Raw genomic sequence first — 24,480 nt, 5'->3', positions numbered from 1 at the left:
GGACCGGTAAAGTGGGGACACCGCAGATCCGGAAGTGGCGCTGTGGAGAGAGAGTGCCTGCGGGTGGAGAAAGGTCCACTCGGGTGGAAAGCACCGAGGGCCCCAGGTCCAATGAGGAGGAAGAAAGAAGGTCCTAATATTTAAACGCCTGAAAAACAAGTGGTTATTGTTTTTCTTGGGAAATGGAAGGCCTGGAAAGCGGAACTTGGGTTCAGTGGGCCGGGCAATAGCAATAAGGCGGCAGGTAGGAAAAGCGAGGGGTGGGAGCAGGGGGCAGACTTTAGATTTAGATCCGAGGTTCGCTTGCTGGAGGAAGGCTGAATGTGGAAAGAGAAATTGAAGGGATTAGCATGTGTCTTTTAGGGGGATGCGTTTTGACCAAACTTGTGGTCAGCCTCTCGCGTTATTTTACTTTGGCGAAGCAGTGGTTAAGTATTCCCAAGTATACTGATACCAAATGGGGAAGGAATGGTGAAAGAGAAGATGGTGGAGAACCATTGGATTACAGTCTGATAGGGGATTTCAGAAAAGCGACAGGTATATTGGAAGAAGGAAATGACACTCCTAGAGACAAAGTGAAAAATAGCTGCTAAGGAATGAATTTAGAGTTTTAAGAGTCAGTGTTGGTTTTCTTAGGCTGACATTAATGTATAAAATATTTCCTTTTCTTTTAGTAAATTGCAACCAAAGTCAAGAAACTCAAGCTCCTAATTTCGGGAAAATATACACTGGGTTTAAAGGAATAGCATAGGACATGCTGCCTAATTTTTGACCAGTATCTCTTATTTTTGGTAACCTCTGAAGAAAACACCTACTACTTCGTTTTGAAAATAGACTTTCCTTGTGAAGCTATTAAAATGCTCACTCACGGAGTAAGTTGCATTTAATTGAAAATGCTTCATAAATTCCTAAACCTCTTTCCTGGAATTCAAGTCATGATTTCTTGAAAGAGTTTTAGAAAATGTGATAGAAAAGAAGCATAAGTGAGGATGCCAAGGTGTTTAGATTTATTTCGGTAATGAAAACAATAACTAAATGCCCTCCCCCCACCCCCACATCCCCACCCCCGCAAAAACAAAGAAACAGAAGCAGGGGCAAGATAAGGTTTCCCGCGTTCTAGTTTGGAGGCCGGGTTCACAGGTTCAGATCCCTGGCACGGATTCACTCCACTCATTGGCCATGCTATGGAAGCATCCTACATAGAAAAAATAGAAGAGGATTGGCACAGATGTTAGCTCAGGGCTAATCTTCCTCAAGTAAAAAAAAGAAGATTGGCAATGGATGTTAGCTCAGGAAGAATCTTCCTCACCAAAAAGAATAAAAATGAATAAAAAATAAAAAAGAGAGAAGCAGCTTATTGCTAAATCAGAGCAACTGTCCCCTCACAAAAAAAGCCTTAATGAATAAACCAAGTAATTTGGGTGTTATGAAAATCTACTAAATTGGCCAAGTAAATTAAGTAATTTCTTAGTTATCTGCTTCATCGGAAAAGCAAACAGGTTGAAGCTATGACTCAGAAGATTTAATTCATGTAAGAGAATGATTCCTCTAATTGTATGAAAGCTTTAGGTGGTCTAGAACAGGAGCCCCTAGTCTTGCTATTTTTCTAGAAAAAGAAAAAGGGCCTAGTCTTATTTGTGTGGCAATTTAATAAGAACAGTGTATTAAGATAAATTAGGCAGATATCTAAATTAAACAGATTTTTTACTATGATTTATAAACAAAATAATCATAGAATGCTAAACATTTTTTGCTCTAGTATGCCATTTTTCTCGTGGAGCTAACAAAACAATTGCCAAATTTCTGCCTTGGGAAAATTATTTTGGCACTGGTTTGTTTGGTTTTAAGAGTCAAAAAATAGTGATTTTTAGCGTGTTTTTTGTGCCCTGTTCTATAAGCAGTCAAGATAAATTTAATTCCTTTTCACTGTTTCATTCATTGCTTATGGTTTTTTTAATGTCAAATGAGTGGCCTTTTCCAAATCTCCTACTTTTATATGTCTTTTTATTATAAGATTTTTACCCCCCAAAAAACAATTTTAACCTTCTCAAGGAGTCTTTGAGACAGGTTGGTTATATAGGCAATAGTTCTTCAGAGTCAGGTGAAGTTTTTTGCTTTTCTTTGTTAATAAAGTTTATTTAGAGCAGTGTAGGTTCACAGCAAAATTGAGCTGAAAGTACAGAGTTCCCATAAACTCTGTCTCCACACACACACACACACACACACACCCTTCCCCATTATTAACATCTCCCACCACAGTGGCACATGTATTACTATTGATGAACCTACATTAACACATCATTATCACCCAAAGCCCATAGTTTACATTAGGGTTCACTCTTGGTGTTGTACATTCTGTGGATTTTGACAAATACGTAATGACATACATCCACCATATACAGAATCGTGTCACTGCCCTAAATATCTCCTATGCATATTCATCCCTCCTTCCCTACCTCCACCCTCTGGCAACTACTGAACTTTTTACTGTCTCCATAGTTTTGCCTTTTGCAGAATGTCATAGAGTTGGAATCACATGGTGTATAGCCTTTTGAAATTGGCTTCTTTCACTTAGTAATATGCACTTAAGTTTCCTCCATGTCTTTTCATGGATTGATAGTTCTTTTCTTTTTAGCACTGAATAAAATTCCATTCTATGGATGTACCACAGTTTATCCATTCACCTATTTGACGGACATCTTGGTTGATTCCAAGTTTGGACAATTATAAATAAAGCTGCTATAAATATCCACGTGCAGGTTTTTGTATGGACATAAATTTTCATCTCATTTGGGTAAATACCAAGGAGCGCAACTGCTGAATCTTAAGGTAAGAGAATGTGTAGTTTTGTAGCAAACCACCAAACTGTCTTCCAAAATGGCTGTACCCTTTTGCATTGCCACAAGCAATGAAGGAGAGTTCCTTTTGCTCCTTATCCTTGCCAGCATTTTGTGTTGTCAGTGTTCCAGATTTTGGCCATTCTAATAGATTTGTACTAGTATCTCATTGTTGTTTTAATTTGCAATTCTCTAATGACATATGACGTTGAACATCTTTTCATATACTTACTTGCCAGCTGTCTATCTTCTTTGGTATGTTGTCTATTCACATGTTTTGCCCATATTATAATCAGGTTGTTCATTTTCTTACTGTTGAGTGCTGAGTTCTTTGTATGTTTTGTATAAAAGTGTTTTATCAGATGTGTGTTTTGCAAATATTTTCTCTTAGTCTAGTTTGTCTTCTCATTCTCTTGAGATTGTCTTTTGCAAAGCAGAAGTTTTTACTTTTAATGAAGTCCAGCTTATCAATTGTTTTTTCATAGATCATGTCTTTTGTATCTAAAAAAAGTCTTCAGCCTAACCAAGGTCATCTAGGTTTTCTCCTGTTATCTTCTAGGAGTTTTATCATTTTGTGTTTTACATTTAGGTCTATAATGCATTTTGAGTTAATTTTTGTGAAGGGTCTAAGGTTTGTGCCTAGATTAGTTTTTTTTTTTGCATGTGGATGTCCAGTTACTCTGCACCATTTGTTGAAAAGATTATCTTTGCTCCATTGTATTGCCCTTTTTTCTTTATCAAAGATCAATTGACTGTATTTATATGCATCTGTTTCTCCTAGCAGTTCTATTAGTTTTTGCCTTATATAGTTTACTGTTTTATTGTTAGGTGTGTATACACATTAAGATTTGTTGTCTTCTCAGAGAATTGACTACTTTATCATTATGTAATGCCCTTTTTTATCCTGGTAATTTTCCTTGCTTTGAAGTCTGCTCTGTCTGAAATTAATATAGCTGCTCCTACTTTCTTTTGGTTAGTGTTAGCATGGTATATTTTTCTCCATTCATTTACTTTTTTTTTTTCTGGTGAGGAAGGTTAGCCCTGAGCTAACATCCACTGCCAGTCCTCTTTTTTGCTGAGAAAGATTGGTCCTGAGCTAACATCTGTGGCTATCCTCCTCCATTTTATATATGGGACGCCTGCCACAGCATGGCTTGATAAGCAGTGTGGAGGTCCACACCCAGGATCCGAACCTGTGAACCCCAGGCCACTGAAGTGGAGTGCGCAAACTTAACCACTACACCATTGGGCCGGCCCCATCCATCCATTTACTTTTAATCTATATGTATCTATATATTTAAAATGGGTTTCTTATAGACAACATACAGTTGGGTCTTGTTTTCTGATCCACAATAGAGGGGCGTGGAGTTGGATATTCCCTTCCCCCATGTGGAAGGCCAAAGGGAGTTGGACTTGTGTATTTCTCCTCCCCAAGGTAGATTAGGCTCTGGTAAAATACCTTCTCTTAAGGACAGGTCTTGTTAAGAAGAACAAATTACTCTGATTATTTCAAAATGGCTCCTTTTCCTCTCCCTCTTCCAGAAACACAAGGGAATCTTTCTCTGGTATTCACTGTGAGGACCTAGTAAAGGTCCTAGAAATAAAACTCACAAAAATATGGGGAACTCCCTCTGCCTGGGTCCCCCTGGAGTTTTTAACTCTCAGACTTGTCCACACTGAGCCTTCAGCAATTTGTCAGTTAAAAATTTATGTTTTCCTACCCTGGCATTGGTTCCTAGGAGATTTCTGCTCATGGGTTTCTGCTGTGGTAAGTTGTGATTCTCTTTTTTCACCTGTCTCTCCAATTTGGGGAGCAGTGTTTTGCCCTGTGATCTCACTTCTCTGATGGACCTAAGAAGAGCTGATATTTCAGTTTGTTCAGCTTTTTACTTGTTGTTAAGACAGAGTGGCAACTTCCAAGCTACTTATATACTAGACCAGAAACCAAAAGTCTCAGGTGAAGTTTGTAGATACTTGAGTGGTGTTTAAAAGATTGATAAAGCTAGAGAAAGACTCCTTTAATTTATTTTTTTATTAATGTGTAGTGTATGTGACATCTTCAAATACAGGGACTTGTATTCCTAGCACCTTGCGTATCGTGTGTTTCTTAATAGTTTGTGGCAGTGATTGACTTTAACAATTATTCAATAAATCTGTTTTCCTTTTCTTCTTGTGAACATGGTTAGATTATTATTCAGGTTCTCTGACAGTCAGGGATTGTCAAGTAACTGCATTCTGACCACCTGAATGTGGATAGATGTGATTTAGTTACAGGCCTGGCTCATAAAAGGCTTCCACACAACAGCCTTACTCTTTCCCCCATCACCAAGCTAGAGAAATTGAATGCAACAGAGGACTCCAAGGTCCAAGGGGATGCCAAGGACAAAGAAATAGGAGACTGAGTCTTTGAATTACTGCCTGGAGGAACACAAACTGCTGATTAGTAATATCCTTTAGAATTTTGCATGATTGAAAAACAAACTGTTTACATCATTGAGATTCAGGGGTTTATCTGTTACAGCAGGAAGTGTTAATTTAACTAACGCATAGGTAAATAGATAATAGACATGAGCTGAACTTAATCTATTCAACTTTGTTATATTAGGAACATTGAAATTGTAACTTGGTTTACTCATTATATTATCATTCTTTGATTAAATTTTAAAATTTTATTGATTAAATTTTAATAGAACTTAGCTAGACGATCACTGAATTACTCATTGAATACTCTTTACATGTTATACCTCATATTTTTTATGACAAAAGGTATGGCAAGATGAGGAAGCTCAGACATGGAAAGGTTAAGTGAAGGTTAAGGTTAAGTATGACCTATAGTCACAGCAAATCAACCCAATGCTTATGACTTCAAGTCTCCATTTTCCCCCTTTTGAGAAGGAAAAAAGAAACAGAAAAGAAAAAACCATTAATTACTATAATAATAGAACAACAAAGGAAGTTTTCTGTGTTTAGAGTAATACATATAAAGAAGCTGCACAAAACACTTCTGACTAGCTTCCTAAAGAGTTACAGCACATAAAGATTTTTAATGTAGCCTCAGAGTTAACTGTAAATAAGTCTCTGTAAAGTCATAAAGGTGTTATCTCACTATGAAAGCTGGGCACAGCGTAGTTGTAAGAAGTCCAATTGGTAGGATATCAATAATAATTATGGTTGCTAAAAGTTATTTAAATATATTAGTTTCGTATTCTGAATTTATTCATTAAATCAGACACTTTTTGAGTGCCCACTATGTGGTATACACCATGCTAAACAGCTTCTTTCTACATGGAAGAAGCTTCCTACATGGAAGAAGCTCAGTTTCCTTGGGATCACAGATATAAATGACTAATTAAAATATTGTGTGATTGAGTGAAATATGTACAAAGTGCGGTGGGACATGAAAAAAATCATTTAGAACTATGTGAGAAAATCAGTCAAGGCCCAAGAGGGGAGTTACCAGCTACAGATAATTTCTAACGTTACCTCCTATTAAAGTGCTGTGATTCTCCAGAATGTCAGACTAGGAGAACTAGGCAGAGTTTAACTTCTACCCAACTGCAAAACAATGTACTTTTTCCATTGACTTAAGTCTTTCAAAGGAAATCAGGACCTCCTTTTTTGTAATTCTCACTAAAATAAATGGATGCTAACACAAGTGGAATGCCCTGGTTTAAGACCCCATCTGGAGACAGAAACAGTCCTACAAGCCTCTACTAGATAAAAATAAATTGGAGGGATAGGCAGGTACACCAATGGGACTGAATAGAGAGCCCAGAAATAAACCTCCTCATTTATGGAATCTTAATATATGACAGAAGTAGCATTACAAATCAGTGGGAAAGGGTTTGCATATATCAATAATTAGCACTGGGACAATTAATATCCATATGGAAGAAAATTAAAATTAGATTCCTACCTCAGACCTAGGAAGGAATCCAAGTTTTATAGGGCCTGAAATTTATAATTTGAGGATACCTATTTAAGAAAAACAAAACATTTTACATTTGCAAAATTTTATAAAAACATACAACCCATATTGAACACATTACTTGGGCTTCTCCCAAGGCCTTAGAAATGGTTTGTGAAAGTACTGGTCCCTGCCGCTTAAACTTGATTAGGTTCCTGGTGAATCTACCTCTGTTCACAACCACTACAAAAATAAATTCCAGTTGGATTAAAAACTAAAAGTGAGAGCGAGAATTTTTTAATTTATAGAAAATTTATAGGAGAAAAATTGTTATTCCTTAGACAGAAAGGATTTTTTAAATAAGACAAAAATACATAAAGAGGACAAACTGTAAAGGAAAAGTTTAGTAAGTCTTATACATTAAAAATAAAGAAGTTGTTTATTAAAGAACATGCTGAAGTAAAATACAAGCCACAGACTGGGTGAAAACATTTGCGATATATCTTAGTTGACAAAAGGTTAGAACACGGATTTTATAATGAACTATAAATTAATGAGTTAAAGACAATCCAATAGAAAAATGGGCAGTTCATAAGAGAGGAAACCCAAATATCTAACAATCACAAGAAAACATTCTTCACTAATATTTAGAGGAATGCAATTTAAAACAATAACTTGCTATTTCTTACCCATCAGATTAAAAACATTTTTAATGTGTGATGTCAATGATATGGAATGATTGGAACTAGTATACTGGTAGTGAAAACTCCACATGGAGAGGAATCTAGCAATATCAAGCGTAGTTGAAGATAAATATACTCTAGCAATTCCACTCATAAGTATAAAGTCCCGCATATGTGCACAAGGAGACATGTTTAACAGTATTTTGCAGCATTGTTTGTGGGAATAAAACAGTAGAAACAATTGAAATATCAACAGGAGAAATGGTTAAACTGTGGTGTATTCATATAATGAAATGTTATAGTAATAAAACTGAATGAGTTAGAACTATGACTTTCAAATGTTTTACCGACAGTTAGAAATATAGTTTATACCATGGCTCGATATTCATAGAGAGAGAGATCCCTCACAAAACTATACTTAAATTGAGTACATGTGATATATTCTATTTTCTCTGTTATTCTTTTTCTTTTTTTTTCTAAAGTAGTTCACGACCTACCAAATTGACACTATGAGCTACTAATGGTTTGCAATTCACCGTCTGAAAAAACACTCAACAAAGTTACACATTTACCAACATTAATAAATCTGAAAAACATAATATTGAGAAAAAATAAGTAACAGAGTAAATATAGCATATCATATATATATAGTGTGTGTGTATATATATATATATACACACATATATATATATATACACACACCCACAAGCATCACTTAATAACAGGGATACATTCTGGGAAATGCGTTGTTAGGAGATTTCATTGTTATGCAAACATCATAGAGTGTACTTACACAAACCTAGATGGTACAGCCTACTACATACCTAGGGTATAGGGTACTAATGTTATAGGACCACCGTCATATATGCAGTCCATCATTGACTGAAATGTCATTATGTGGCACATGATTGTACATGCATATACATATGTACATATTATATGCCATTCCAATAAATGCTATATATTGTGATAGCCACATATATATTTAGCAATAGTATTAAATACTTTCATGACAAAGATAAACACCAAATTCAGGATAGTAGTTATCTCTGAAGAAAAAGAAATAAAAGAATAAAACAGAGGAAGGGAATACAGGGTACTTCAACTATATCTGTAATGTTTTATTTCTTATAAAATAAGGCAAAATATTAATATTTGATAGAGTTAGGTGGTGGGTAAATAGGTGCTTTGTGTTTTTATATATGTACAAAATACTTGATAACAAAAAATTAATCAATTAGACCAATATTTCTCAACTTTATATCACACCTTCAAGGAATCATAAATCCCACTTTTTCCAAGAAGTCATTTATGTATTTATAGACATTTTATTATCTTAATCATTTATGGTAAGTTTTAAAGACAGAAAGTTTTAGTCATATTTTAGGGGGTATCTTAAGGATCTTTTTGTTCTCCTATTTTCCCAGGCTATATTAATAGTGATACTAAATAGTGGGCTGAATTGTGCCCCAGCGAAAGATAAGGCCACATCCTAATCCAGAGAACCTGTGGCTATTACCTTATAAGGTAAAAGATTGAAAACTACCTTAAATGGCAAAATATGTGATTAAGAATTTTCAGAGGAAGAGCCTCTCCTGGATTTTCTAGGTGGACCCTAAATCCAGTGACAAGTGTTCTTATAAGAGTGAGACAAAGGAAGATAACAGACAGAAAAGGAGGAGGCAGTGTGACCACAGAGGCAGAGACTGGAGTGATGCAGCTATGAGTCAAGAAATGCCAAGAGCCTCCAGAAGCTGGAAGAGGCAGAAACTGATTCCTCCTCTACAGCCTCCAGAGGGACTGCAGCCCTGCTGACGCCTTGATTTCAGACTTCTGGCCTCCAAAACTACAGGAGAATAAATTTTGTTGTTTTAAGCCACCCAGTTTGTAGTAATTTGTTACAGCAGCCACAGGAAACTAATACACTAGGTCAGATTGGCAGGGGAGATATTCTTCATGTAACATGAAGATTAACCCTGAGCTAGCAGAAGAACATGAATTAAGATCCTTATCTTGAATGGCCAAAAGACTTAAGACAGAAACCCAATGGGGACTCTTTTACAGAGAGAGTCTAGATATCTCTCCATGAGGTCAGGATTTTATGATAACTGAATAATTGAAACATTTCTTTACCTGGGGTGGACCCGATACTTTAGGAAAAAAACTGAGGGGAAATAGATTTGGTGTGATAATTTTATAGGAAACCAGAAACCTGGTTAGGGGGATGAGGGCTGAAAACTTTTCTTTCCTAAGTCAGCAACATCAGAAACATTCTTAAAATCTTCTGTGCAGATTTCTTTGTTGGTTGCAGTGGTTTTAAAATATGTCCACAAATTCTTTAATAGTACCCCCTTTTAAAAGGTGGAGCCTAATTCCCCTCCCTTTGAGTATGGGTTGTATTTAGTGACTCACTTTTAAAAAAAAAAGCAAGGAGGCAAAAGGGACAATGTGCGACATCTGAAATATGACATACAAGGCATTGTGACTTCTTCCATCCTCTTTCACTTGGGTTATTCTCTCTAGGAGAAGCCAGCTGCCATGGCAAGAGAATACTCAAGCTACACTAGGGAAAAGTCCACATGGCAAGAAACAGGCTTTCTGTCAACAGCAAGGAAGGGACTGGGCTTGTCTGTCAACAGTCAGCCTTAAGATGACAGCAGGCCCTGGCTGATATTTTAACTGCAACCTCATGAGAGACCCTGAGCCAGAACCAGCCAGCTAAGCTGCTCCTGGATTCCTAAACCATAGGAGAAATCATGAGAGAATAAATATTTATTATTTTAAACTGCTAGATTTGGAGGCAATTTCTTACACAATAGATAACTAATACATTTATGCACCTTCCAAATAAAGTGCCACTTTTGTTCAGGATGGCTTAATATAATGAATATCCCAATTATCCCATAAAGCACTAGAAGTTGTTATGTAATAAATAATTCATAATATCACTATTGTCACATAGTGAGCTTAATAATAATGTTATTTGTTGAGTATTTAACATGTACTGTGAATTTTAGTGAGAAAACTTAGACAGCCTTTGAGTACCATGCCTAATACCACATAGCTGTTAAGAGGAATAGCCAGTGTTTGAATCTATGTCTCTCTGAATACACATCCCATGCTCTTAACTATTATTCTCTTACTCTGCAAGACCTTCAAATTTTTGAAAACTTCTATCTGCATTTAGTCCTTTCATTTCTAGACTATCTCAAGTTCCTTCACTCTTCCTTTCTCAGTCTCTTACTATCCTAATCTACTTCCTCTGAATGCACTTAAGATTGACAATGTTCCACTTAACATTTAGTCCCTAGAATTTAAAGTAATAATGTGATATGATCAGTACAAGTACCATAAGATTGTTACTTCTCATTATCTACAAAATCTATTCATAAATGAAGCCAGAGTTCATTAGCTACATCACACCCTTAAGTTGTATTAAGAATACAATCAACTAAAACTTGCAAGTCTTCCACATGAACTATGGCCATATGAAAGTTTCCTTCTTTGTCTACATGGAAACCTTTAATTTAATAAAGACACTGCTAAGAAAATGTAAATGCAACCACAAACTGAAATACTTTTAATACATGTATCCTACAAAGGAGTTTTATCCAGAATATATTGAGAACTCCCACCCCTCAGTCTCAATAATAATGAAAAACAGGAGCTGGCCCCATGGCTGAGTGGTTAAAGGTCTGTGCTCTTGGCTTCAGCAGCCCAGATTCACAGGTTTGGATCCCAGGTGTGGACTTGCTCTGCTCATCACCCATGCTGTGGAGGCATCCCACAAACAAAATGGAGGAAGATTGGCACAGATGTTAGCTCAGGGCTAACCTTCTGCAAGCAAAAGAAAAAGGAAGATTGGCAATGAATGTTAGCTCAGGGCAAAACTTCCTCACCAAAACAATAATTAAATAATGAAAAACAAAAACCAATTTAAAAATGGGCAAAAGATTTGAACATGTACTTCACCAAAGAAGATTATGGATAACAAATTAGCACATGAAAAGATGCTCAACATCATTAATCATTAGTAAAATGCAGTATAAAACTACAATGAGATACCACTATACACACACTAAAATGGCTAAAATTAAAAAGACTGATCATACCAAATGTTGGTAAGGATGTAGGATAGAACTCTCAAACACTGCTAGTAGGAATGTAAAATGATATAACAGTTGTCTATTGTTGGAATGGCTATTGTTTTTCATTGTTGGAAACAATTTGGCAGTTTCCTAAAAAAGTTAAACATACACCTACCATACAACCCAAGCATTCTACTCCTAGACATTTAACAAAGAGAAATGAAAGGATAAGTCCACAAAAAGATTTGTACAAAAATACTGAAACAGGGTCATTCGTAATAGCTAAAAAGGTAGGACAAAAAATCCAAATATCCATCAACAGGTAAATGGATAAACAAGATGTGATATAGACATATAATGGAATACTACTCAGCAATAAAGTGAGGAACTGCTGATACATGCAACAACATGAGAGAAAATCAAAATAATTATGCTGAGCGAAAGAAACCAGACAAAAAGAGAACTATTGTGTTATTCCACTGATATAAAATTCTAGAAAATGAGAACTAACATTTAGTGACAGAAACCAGATCAGTGGGTGCGGGCAGACCAGGTTGTAGAGTTGAATGGGATTACAAAAGGGCAAGTGGAAACTTTTGAAGGTGATGAAAATATTTGTTTTCTTAATTATGGATATAAATTCATAGATTTATATATATTTCAAAACTCAAATTTTAAATATATGCAGTTCATAGTATATCAGTTATATATAAATATGTCTGTTTTTAAAATAGAAATGAGTTAGATCTATATATACTAGCCTAGAAGGTATCCACAATGTCATAGTAACATTACTCATAAGAGCCAAAAAGTGAAAGCAATCCAAATGTCCATCCACTGATGGATGGATAAATAAAATGTAGTATACCAATAAAAGTAATGAAGTACTGATATATGCAATGTGCATGCCCAGAGCCTGATGCATGCTAAGAAAAGACCTGAGTAGACCCTAAGCTTGCACCTCTGGCTGATCTTTAGGTTTGCACAAGCAGGAAGTGAAAGCTAAGGCAGAATCATAGGTGGGCTGTCCAAGCATTGAAGGATTGCCTCTGCTCACAGCCAATCTGCAAAAATAGACTATGTTTTTTTCTTTTTGGCTCCAGGCACTTAAGGAAATCTCTGTAAGGACTGGCTGACCAATGAGATAATGCAACAGAGACTTAGGTAACCATACACAAATAAGAAATACAGTCTTTGCAAAAACAGTATGGGAAAGTCACTAGACAAATGGATGACTACAGCCCTCAACAAGCAACAACAAAAAACTCTGGGGAAAGGGAGAATATGATTTCCAGAGTTAATAATATTCAAAATGTTCAGTTTTTCACAAAAAATACTAAGGTATACAAAGAAACAGTTAAGTATGGCCCATTCACAGGAAAAAAGTGACAGAAACCATCCCTGAGGAAGCACAGACACTGGACATACTAGGCAAAGACTTTAAATCAACTGTCTTAAATATACTTAGAGAGCTAAAAGATATAATGGGGAAAGAACTAAAGAAAAGCAGGAGAACAATATATGAATAAATAGAGAATATCAATAGAGAGAAATTATAAAAAGAAACCAATTAGAAATTCTGGAGCTAAAAGTACAATAGATAAAATTCACTAGTGGAGTTCAAGATCAGACTTGAATAGGCAGAATAAAGATCTGCAAACTTGAATATAAGACAATTGAAATTATCTGGTCTGAGGTGCAGAAAGAAAAAAAGAATGAAAAAAATCAACAGAGCCAAAGGGGACATATTGTGGGACACATTAAGTACCTCATTATTGTGGGAGTCCCAGAAGAAGAGAGAGAAAGGGGCATAAAAAATATTTGAAGAAATCATGGCCAAAAACTTCTCAAATTTAATGAAATACATGAATCCACACATCCAAGAAGCTCAACAATCTATAAGTAGGATAAAGTCGAAGAGATTCACACCAGGACACATTATAATAAAACTGTCAAAAAACAAAGAGAGACTCAGCAAGCAGCAGGAGAAAAGTGACTTGACATGTACAAGGGCTCCTCAAGAAGATTAACAGTCTATTTCTCACCATAAACCATGGTGGCCAGAAGGCAGTGAGATGACATATTTAAAGTGCTCAAAGGAAAAACATTGCCAACCAAAAATTTTATATCTGGCAAAACTATTCTTCAAAAATGGAGGAATTAAGACGTTCCCAGATAAACAAAAGCTGAGGGAGTTTGTTGCTAGTAAACCAGCCCTACAAGAAATGCTGAAAGGACTCCTTCAGGATGAAATGAAAGGACATTAAACAATAACTCAAAGCCATATACAGAAAGAAAGAATGCCAGGAGAGGTAACTACATAGATAAATATAAAAGCTAATATTATGGTATTTCTGGTTTGTAACTCTTTTTTTATTTCTTATGTGATTTAAATGACAAATGTATAAAACAATATTTATAAATATATGTTAATGGACAATAATGTATAAAGATATGATTTTTTTAATATTCACAACATAAAATGGGAAGACAAAGATGTATAGTAGCAGAGTTTCTATGTGCTTTTGAAGCTAAATTGGTATAAATTCAAACTAGATTGTTATAAATTTAAAATGTTAACTGTAATCTCCAGGATAACTGCTAAAAAAGTAACCACAAAATAGACTTTAAAAAAACGGAGGGGGGCTGGCCCCATGGCCGAGTGGTTAAGTTCACACACTCCGCTGCAGCGGCCCAGGGTTTCATCAGTTCAGATCCTGGGTGTGGACATGGCACTGCTCATCAGGCCATGTTGAGGTGGCGTCCCACATGCCACAACTAGAAGGACCTGCAACTAAGATATACAACTACATACCAGGGAGATTTGGGGAGATAAAGCAGGAAAAAAAAAAAGATTGGCAACAGTTGTTAGCTCAGGTGCCAATCTTTAAAAAAAAAATGGAAGGGGGGTCGGCCTGGTGGTGCAGTGGTAAGGTCATGCACTCTGCTTTGGCAGCTCAGGGTTTGCCAGTTTGGATCCTGGGCATGGACCTGCACACCATTCATCAAGTCAAGCTGAGGTGGTGTCCCACATACAAAATAGAGGAAGATTGGCATAGATGTTAGCTCAGTGGCAATCTTCCTCACCAAAAAATAAATAAATAAAGGAAGAGAGTCAGAAAATACAATAAAAAAATCAATTAAACACACATGAAGGCAGTATTAAAGAAATTGAAGATCAAAACATATATGACATTAAAGAAACAAATAGCAAAATGACGGAAGAAAGACCATCTTTATCAGTAACCACCTTAAATGTAAGTGGATTAAATTCACAAATTAAAAGACAAGGATTTGCAGAATGGGTTTTAAAAAAAGCACAATCCAACTATTTGCTTTCTATAAGAGACTCACTTTAGATCCACAGACACAAATAGGTTAAAAGTGAAAAATGGAAAAAGATATTCCATGCAAATTAAAAGAGAGTTTGAATGGCTATACTAATCTCAGACAAAATAGACTTTAAGTCAAAACTGGTACAAGAGACAAAGATGAATATTATACATTGATTCAAGGATCAATTGATCAAGAATATATAATAATTACTTCCCTGCAAAACAGCAAAAGCAGGTGTTCATGAATGGGAAGACTTAATATCGTTAATATTATTAATATTGTTAAGATGACAAAAACCACCCAAAGCAATATACAAATTCAATATAATACCTATCAAAATCTCAATGGCATTTTTGCAGGAATGGAAAAGTCCATCCTAAAATTTGTGTAGAATTTCAAGGTACCCAGAACGGCCAAAACAATCTTGAAAAGGAACAAAGTTGGAGGGCTCTCACTTCCTGATTTCAAAATATGTTATAAAGCTACAGTAATCAAAACAGTGTGGTACTGGCATAAGGAAGACATACAGACGAAGGAAATAGAATCAAGAGCCCAGAAGTAAACTTCCACATCTATGGTTAATTGATTTTCGACAAGAATGCCAAGACTACTCAATGGGGAAAGAATAGTCTTTTCAACAAATCATGCTGAGAAAACTGGATATCCCCATGCAAATAATTGGAGTTAGACCCCTATCTCAAACCATGTACAAAAATTAGCTCAGAATGGATCAAAGATTTAAATTTAAGAGCTAAAGGATAAAAATCCTAGAAGAAAACAGAAACAAATCTACATGGCCTTGGATTTGACAATGGTTTCTTAAATATGGCACAAGAAACACAGGTAAAAAAAGAGAAATACATAAATGGCACTTCATTAAAATTTAAAATTTTTGTGCATAAAGGAACACTATCGAGGAAATTGAAAGACAACCCAGAGGATAGGGGCAGATATTTGCAAATCATATATCTGATAACGATTTAGCACCCAGAATACAGAAAGAATGCTTACAACTCAACAGCAAAAAGATAAACAACCCAATTTAAAAATGGGCAAAGGACTTGAATAGATATTTCTCCAAAGAAGATATACAAATGGCCAATAAGCACATGAAAAAATGCTCAACATCATTAATTGTAAGGAAAAGGCAAATCAAAACCATAAGGAGATACCACTTTACAACAATTAGGATAGCTATAATTTTTAAAAAGTAAAATAACAAATATTGATGAGTATATGGAGAAATTAGAACACTTGTACATTGCTGGTGGGAATGCAATATAGTGCAACTACTGTGGAAAACAGTATGGCAACTTTTTCAAAAAATTAAACAAGGAATTACCATATGATTGAGCAATTCCACTCCTAGGTAGATACCTAAAACAACTGAAAACAGAAACTCAAACAGAAACTTTTATACCTATATTCATAGCAGTATTGATCACAATAGTTAAAAGATGGAAGCAACCCAAATGTCTTTCCACATATGAATGGATAAACAAAATGTGGTATATACATACAATGAAATATTATTCAGCCATAAAAAACGACATGCTGACACATGCTACATGGATGAACCTCAAAAATATTATGCTAAGTGAAAGAACACAAAGGTCACATGATGTACGATTCCATTTATTATACATATCCAGAATAGGTAAGTACATAGAAATAGAAAGCAGATTCGTGGTTGCCAGGAGCTGAGGGAGTGAGGAATAGGAAATGACTGCTTAATGGATATGAGGTTTTCTTTTGGGGTGATGAAAATGTTTTTGAACTAGAGATGATGTCTGCATGACTGTTAATGTACTAAGTTTCACTGAATTGTACACTTTAAAATGATTAATTCTATGTTATGTGAACTTCACCTCAATAAAAAAGAATATACATTACACTTGTAATATAAAACTAATAAAAGAACTTTAAAAAATACATACTGAATTAGAGTTGGAGATATCAGTATGAACTCCTGTTTAGCTTAATATAGATACAGTTGACTACATAAATATTTATAGATATATGTATGTACATGGGCTGGTATGCACTTATATATTTCCTTGCTTTGTCAGTTGAGAGGGCCCAGATGCAATGATACACCAGAAGCAACAATCATATCTAGTGCCCAGCTCCTGGTTTCTAACACCATTCTCCAGTAAAAGGACCCAGAGCTCCTTGGAGACCTGACTGATTTTAGGACTCAAGCAGAAAATATACAAGATGAGCCTGGAGCATCTTGTAGTGCCAGAGAGTAAGAAGTGGTACACATACGCACACACATGCATGCACGCCCGCACACATACACACACACGCAGAGTGATAGGGGTATGTCTAAAGGGCATAGGAGCCAGTTGCAAGAGCTCCCGATGACCAAAGCTGGAAAAATTTGAGCAAAGATCTAAAAAGTAGTACTGGATTATAACCCAAAGCATAAATAAATATCTTTGAGTCCATACTGATTTTAATAAATAATTGAATAAATTAATGAGGAAGAAGAGACAAATCTCCTTTGCAGAATTGCAAATAATGAATGCATATTCTCCATCCTCAAGAAGTTGGAGCTTAACTCTTCACTCCTTAAGTGTGAGCTGCACCTAGTGAATTCTTCCAAGGAGTATAGTATGAAAGGTGAAAAGGGCTGGAAGAGAGTAACTTTAGAGTGGAAAAACCTGGCAGACACTACCAACTGATTAATGTCAACATCAAGAAGTGATGTCATGTTGATAGTAGGTACCCTTGATACAATTGATGAAACTAGCACTTTATCTCTGTGGTTTTTCTCCAAAAAAAAACCCATAATCAGTCTAATCATGAGGAAAACATCAGACAAATCCAAAATGAGGAACATTCTACAAAATACCTGACAGTATTCCTCAAAACTGTCAAAATCATTGAAAACAAGGAAAGTCTAAGAAACTGTCATAACCAAGAGGAGCATAAGGAGACATGGCAACAAAATATAATGTGGGATCCTAATGGAATATTGAAACAGAAAAAGGACATTAGGTAAAAAGTAAGGAAATTGGAAAAGATATGGACTTTAGTTAAAAATAATGCACCAATATGGGTTCACTGATAGTAACAAATGTACCATATTAATGTACGATGTTAATAATAGGGGAAACTGGGTGCGGGATATATGAGAACTCTCTGAACTATCTTCAGAATTTTCCTGTAAATCTAAAACTGTTCTAAAAAATAAATATATATGTATATAATTATTTAGGACAATATTTAACACAGATGGGAAGCACATTAGACTTAGAGATCTGAGTCCCAAGCCCGACTCTACCTATGATTGGCTTTATGATTTCAGTAAGTCACTTTAAATCTCTAGACATTAGTTTAGTTACCTTATATTTCACAGACTGAGAGACATGAAGTCTCTTTAAAGTCTAAAACTCTATGAATCCATGATTCTATTACTGCATTAATTCAGTTATACCTGAAAAGAGCACATGGGAAAATGAAGCAGCATTTAAATTATTTCTTAATGCTCAATAAAACTTCAAGTTCGCTAAAATAAGAATGATTTTTTAAAACCTACCATTTCCTTATAATAACTCAAATGTTATCACACAGAACTTATGAGGCTGTGCAAAGTGAAGGCAGAACTCAGTAACTAAAGACGGTGAAAGCTTCTTATAAATTACCTCACTATGTCACAGAATTTATTTTATTTACACTTATATCATCCCTCATTGATATGTAATTTTTGTACATAGGAGGTGCACAATTTTTTCCATATTATTTTGAAAACCTATAATGTAATATTTTACTCTCCTGATGTTAGAATTATTTGAGGACCCTTAATTAATATTAGTGTTCATTAACTGGTCCCAGTTTTCCTGAAAAAAAATCCCACATTTTTTAAGATTAGCATTTCACCAAAAGTATTTAATACATTAACTTTGTAAATGAAAAGTTTATTTGAGAGAAATAATCAAATTTAGGATAAGGGCATCTTCCACAGACGTTACATACTAGTAAACATACCATCAGAAAAATTTGAGGGGAAAACATTTTGTCTAATATGCATGTATGCCAAATCAAAGTAAAAATTTTTTTTTCAGTAACAACTAAGTAACTTATAAAAGTTCATTCTCAGGCCTGCTACCTGTGATAAGTCTGACCTCATGAGATGCCCATACGGTGTATATTAGATTAAAATATTTGATTTCTTATTCACTCTGACAATAATATAACAACAACAAGACTCTGAGGCTTACTTTGGCCTGAAAGTTCAAGGATATGATAACCCTATAACCTGAAGTATACAATAATATTTACCAGGTTTTTCTTACTTTTTATATGAAAGGTAGGCACAACATGCCTTTCTCATATTTGAAATTACCATAACTAATAAAGGAAAATAATAAAGCAACCAGAGGTTAACTATAGCTTTATATATAATTATAACAATTTCTTCTACTACTAAAATTTTTAGCATAGAAAAAGCATCACAAATAACACTATATCAAATACTCTTGGGGAAAAAGGAAACATCATCATATTTTATTATTTAGCATGTGACCCAAAAAATTACCTTCCTTGAGCTTCCAATAAAATGAAGTCCAAACCCCAAAGTACCTCTCATCTCTCTGAATAAAAGTTTTAAAGTTATCATATTTTCTTAGATTAAAAGCTTTTAAGAGGTAAAAATTGCATTTGTGTTTTTTCTCTATACGCTTCTACATTTAAAATACTATTTTTGCTAGATTTTACCTGACAAAATAATTTCATTTTGTATCTTCCAAAGCATAAACACTTTTAAAGTTTTGTTAATATTCTCATGGCAACATCAAAATTTAAGGAACTCTTTTTATAATCAAGGAGTGCTAGTAATACTTGTTTTGCTAGGTTTGCAAACTTTTCTTCATATTATTTGCTCTTCCGTCTCCAGCCTTTAGTTTTAGTGTATTTTAAATTTCTTCAAAATGGTGGAATGAAAGGAAGTAATGTGTGTATACGTTAAAATTTTAAGTATCCCTCTCCTTAACCTACCAAAGTAAACTTTCGTCAAGGCATTTTGTACTAATAGTATTTTACATAGAAAAAATGGTAGGGCAACAATAATATGACACCCTTCAAATGTACTTTGAACTGTGTTGGTTTAGTGTCAGTTATTGACTACCTGAGTTGAGGAACCCCGGCCCATATCAGTAACAGCCGGTAAAAACTACATAGTACATTTAACATCAAAAACACAACCCAGGGATCACTATCATTACTTATTGATAGGAAGGAAGATTGCACAGAGAGATGATGTCTTCAATAGTGGATTGCGTTTGGTGAAAAGAAAATTAAAATTTTAAATAGTAAATCCAAAAGCCATTCCTTTCAAGGGAAGTTTAACGTAGTGTTTCCTCCTTTCAGAATCCTTTCATCATTACAAGAGTTGTTTTCTGGTTCAGATCTTGCTTACCTCCTTTTTAAAGTTATTCCTGAAAACATTAGCCCTAGATGAGCTAGTTTCAGATGGCTTATTTACCTGCTCATAGATTTTATATGCCACCTGCTTTTGCTTTTTCTACAGATGCAAAGTCAACCTCTGGGGCAAAATTCCGCCTTTCTCTTTCTGCCACACAAGTGGTAAATAACATTACCCAATAAATTTTAGCATTTCCCCAAATGTGTAGGATACAAAAAATGTATTCATTCGTGTGAGATATAAAAATGTACACTCACACTTCTGAAATCAACAGCCAGCCATTTCACACTTGGGCCAAAGGCAAACAAACATAATTCTCAGTGGCAGCTGGACAGCATTCCAAGCTGCCACCACATTAATTAACTCACCTCAATCAGATTCCACTTCAACTTGCACAGCTTGCTGCCAGGACGTCTAGCAATAAATTGTTAGGTTAAATACTGAGCAAGGTAGGGAAATAGCATATGGTATGTTGTTATAGAGGGTGGGATACTCTTGTTTAACACTAGTAGCAGGATTTTCCGTTTACTTTTTGTTGTCTCTTGTTTGATTTGAAAAAAAAGGAGTACATATTCTTGTTGATAAATGATCTTGCTTGTCTTATTGTGATGGGAAATGGGAAGGTAACAAGATAAAATCCCTTTGTCCACAGCTTCTGTAGTTGATAGTCTCTAAATTTCAAGGCAGCAGCTTACTTAGAAACTACTGGGAACCCACTAATGGTAAATTATGGGTACTAAATTTAAGGAGAATGTCAGGGAACAAAGAACTCAGATAAGTTCCCTTTTCATTGAGGACTATTAGGAATTTACAAATAAATACAAACTACTTATAGTTGGAAAAACTCTAACCTAGGAATCAAAAGATTTGACTCATTGAGTTTCTGCCTCTGACTGGCTGTGTCACTTTTGCCAAGTCATTTGACCTTTCTGACATTATTTCTTCATCTGTAATTCTAAGCAGTTTGACCAGATGAGTGGTTCCCAAAACTTAATGTACATATCAGTTTAAGGAGATTGTTGAAAATGCCGATTCTTGGATGCCACCCTTAGGAATTGAAATTTATTAACTTTGATGTGGAGCCCAAGAGACTGCATTTGCAATAAGCCAGAAATTCTGCAGATAGAGAATCCACATTTTGAGAAAAAGTAGACTATATATTGACATCTAAGATCCCCCGCCTCTGACTATGCATTATTTTACTTACCAGTCCACATCACTGCTTTTATAACTTGTGTGATTTTGGAAAGAGGTATAATTGAGAGTGTTGATTCAGGACTTACTCTGTATGAGCTAGTTCAAATACCTAGTGAGAAAGACTGAAAACATCAGAATATGACTACCAAAGTCATGTAAGAATTTGCCGGGGGTTGTGGGATAGGTGATGGGGTGATAGCTGATTGGCTACTCCCCCTAAAAATCCTGCCTGTATATATAGGAAGACCCCAAATCTAGACAAAGAAAAACATTGAAAGCCATCCTGCAGATCAGCCTTATTTATACTCTTTATCACTTACCCAGCAGAAGTCTTTCTTTGCTCTAAATGTGTTGTAACAGATGCTCACTTCATTTATTTTGTTTCTTGAGTATCTGGTGCATTCTGCTTCTATTTTAAATGCTAGAAATCAGAAAAATATTTTGTACTTGTTTGCAAGACTATAAAAGGCTGGGAACTTTTGGAAACCTCCTTCCTCCTATCTTCTGGGACATGATTTGATAAGGAAAGGAAAAGGCTCTTACTAGTATACACTTTGAGTTTATTTCAAATAGTGGTATGGATTTATACTAAATCATGTATCTTCTTCCATCTGATCCCTCTTATGGCCAGCAGAGAGCTATCCCATAAGACAGTGTTCTGGAGATAGCCTTAAATTAGGAAAAGAGCAACCTAGGCCTTGCTCAACGTGTTACAACCTCAGCAGACTTGAAGCCTCAAAAACAGAATTCATTACTTCACTACTTGAAACTGTGAAATCACCTTTGTTGTTAGTTTCTGTCAATGGAGCACGTAAAAAGGCAATGCAGTGTTTGCTGTACTATTCAATCTGCACAGAAGAGACCTGATTCTCTTAGATTTATTCAGTTCCTGCCAAGCTACTCCAATCACCACAAAAATGCCCAATTTCTAATAACGTTCCTTAGCATATGGGTGGATGGTCTCTCATTGATCTTTGTATTCTCCTCAGCTACTAAAATCAAGCTCTTTACTTAGTAGATGCTCAATAAGGGAACGTTGGGTTGAAGTTATTCTGGCAGAGGAAGTATTGAATCCTGTTGCAGACTTCTTCATCCCCTGCAGGTGGTGCTGGGAGACAGGTTCTTTATTTGTTTGCTTATTTAATCATAATTATCTGGGCTAGACAAGGTGTTCTCAGTACTTAGTTTAAAGCTGTTGTAATTATCTAAATTTCTTCCTCCTCTTCACTCTGGTTAGAGTCACAGAGGAGAACAAAAGAGACTGAAAACAGTGATGCAAGTGAAGAGAAGAGAGACATTAAGATAGTTAATGGTGTCTCCCTGGCCAGGAAGGATTCTCTGGGGCTTTAGAGGAAAGAGACTTTGTATACTTGTACTTTCCAAAAGAGAACATATATTCAGGAAATTATTCTACAGTAGTTTCTATGTCCCAGGATCTACTGTATTAACTCTAGTACTGTATTTGTCATCCCTGTACTTTTAGTATTTCTCACCATGGTTAGATATGACAGGTTGTTGGTATTTGGGACTTCACCGTTTAAGATTTCCTGTCCATCCCACAACCTGTCCACCACATCTCCCAGTCAGAGTTAGCTGGCCTCTCTTCTGTGTTCCTCCAGTTTAAGGAAATTATTACTAATCTGTTTAATATCTGAATTTCCCTCTTTTTTTCCTTTTTTTTTTTTTGAGGAAGATTAGCCCTGAGCTAACTACTGCCAGTCCTCCTCTTTTTGCTGAGGAAGACTGGCCCTGAGCTAACATCCATGCCCATCTTCCTCTGCTTTGTATGTGGGACGCCTACCATAGCATGGCTTTTGCCAAGCAGTGCCATGTCCACACCCGGGATCTGAACAGACAAACCCTGGGCCACCGAGAAGTGGAACTTAGTAACTTACCCACTGTGCCACCGGGCCAGCCCTGAATTTCCCTCTTAATTGAGAGCTGCTAAAGGGTAGAGATTGTGTCTTTATCATTTTTGTCTCACAAGTTCTTACCTTGAAGCTTGGAATGTAGCAGATACTAAATAAATTGAACAAATAAAGCAATCAATAAACCAATCAGAATATTACCTGCCATATAACTTAGTATTGCCTGGAACCAAGTAGGCATTTCTCTTCTGTCACTCCTGCCCTGAAGCTTTCTGAAACCAAAAATAGAGGTCAGTAACTAGTCATAAATAAGGAAGCTTATTTTTTTTAATTGGCATAATGTGACTCCCCCAACCTACATTTCTAGGCCTATCTCTCCCACCTCCCCCGTATGAATCTTCCACAACTGCCAGATTGGTCTGCTCACTCTCTCTGATAGGCCTTCTGCCTTCCCACCTCTGAGACTATGCCATCCCCTCTATTTTGCCCTCTGTCTATTTTAATCAGTAATTCTCAAAGTGGTTCTCAGGGGACGCACAACATCAACACTATGTTCATAATAATACTAAGATGCTGTTTGCGTTTTCATTCTCTCTCACAGCATACGGTGGAGTCTTCCAGAGGCTATATGACGTGTAATATCACAACAGAAGCAGATATGAGAACCCAGCGGTCTTCTGTTAAACCACATATTAAAATACAAAATGTAAAACAATAGCACTTGCCTCACTAAATGGCTGTGTTTTGGAAAATATAGTTATTTTTCATAAAAATGTTTATGTTAACATGCAATTTATTTTAAAATAAATTACTAAATATTTTTAAATTTTCTCAATTTTAATTTCTAATATGCTAAATACAGATAGATGTAATCCATATAAAACAAAAGCTCTTTGGGGTCCTCAATACTTTTGAAGAGTATTCTAAAAGGGTCCTAGAGCCAAAGAGTCTGACACTGCTGATCTAGATCTTCCATGTCCTTAAAGTCCAAATGAAAACCTTCCTCCTAATGAGCTTTTTGACCACTGCAACCAGAGAGGATCTCCTTCTCTGTCTAATCTGAATACTCAGGGCGCTTATACATTTATGGGTTTTTTGCACCATCACCTAATACAGAGCTTGTGCCAAAAAGGAAT

The 24,480-nt window shown here is 35.6% G+C and overlaps 1 long non-coding RNA gene across 4 annotated transcripts; it reads left to right on the top strand.

Moving 5' to 3' along the window:
• Positions 1–8: 8 nt before the first annotated feature.
• LOC102147517 (uncharacterized) lies at positions 9–24,166 on the top strand. 4 transcript variants are annotated; one of them, XR_011421648.1, is made up of 5 exons: positions 9–244; positions 675–872; positions 2,636–2,829; positions 8,855–8,954; positions 9,036–9,306. It is a non-coding gene; the product is annotated as an uncharacterized lncRNA (long non-coding RNA). The 4 variants fall into 4 exon arrangements; XR_011421650.1 differs by lacking the exons at positions 8,855–8,954; positions 9,036–9,306 and adding an exon at positions 23,946–24,166; XR_011421649.1 differs by lacking the exon at positions 8,855–8,954.
• Positions 24,167–24,480: the final 314 nt, after the last annotated feature.

This window comes from Equus caballus, chromosome 9 (genome assembly GCF_041296265.1).
Source record: "Equus caballus isolate H_3958 breed thoroughbred chromosome 9, TB-T2T, whole genome shotgun sequence".
Taxonomy (NCBI): Eukaryota; Metazoa; Chordata; class Mammalia; order Perissodactyla; family Equidae; genus Equus; species Equus caballus.
This window is presented reverse-complemented; position numbering and strand designations above follow the sequence as displayed.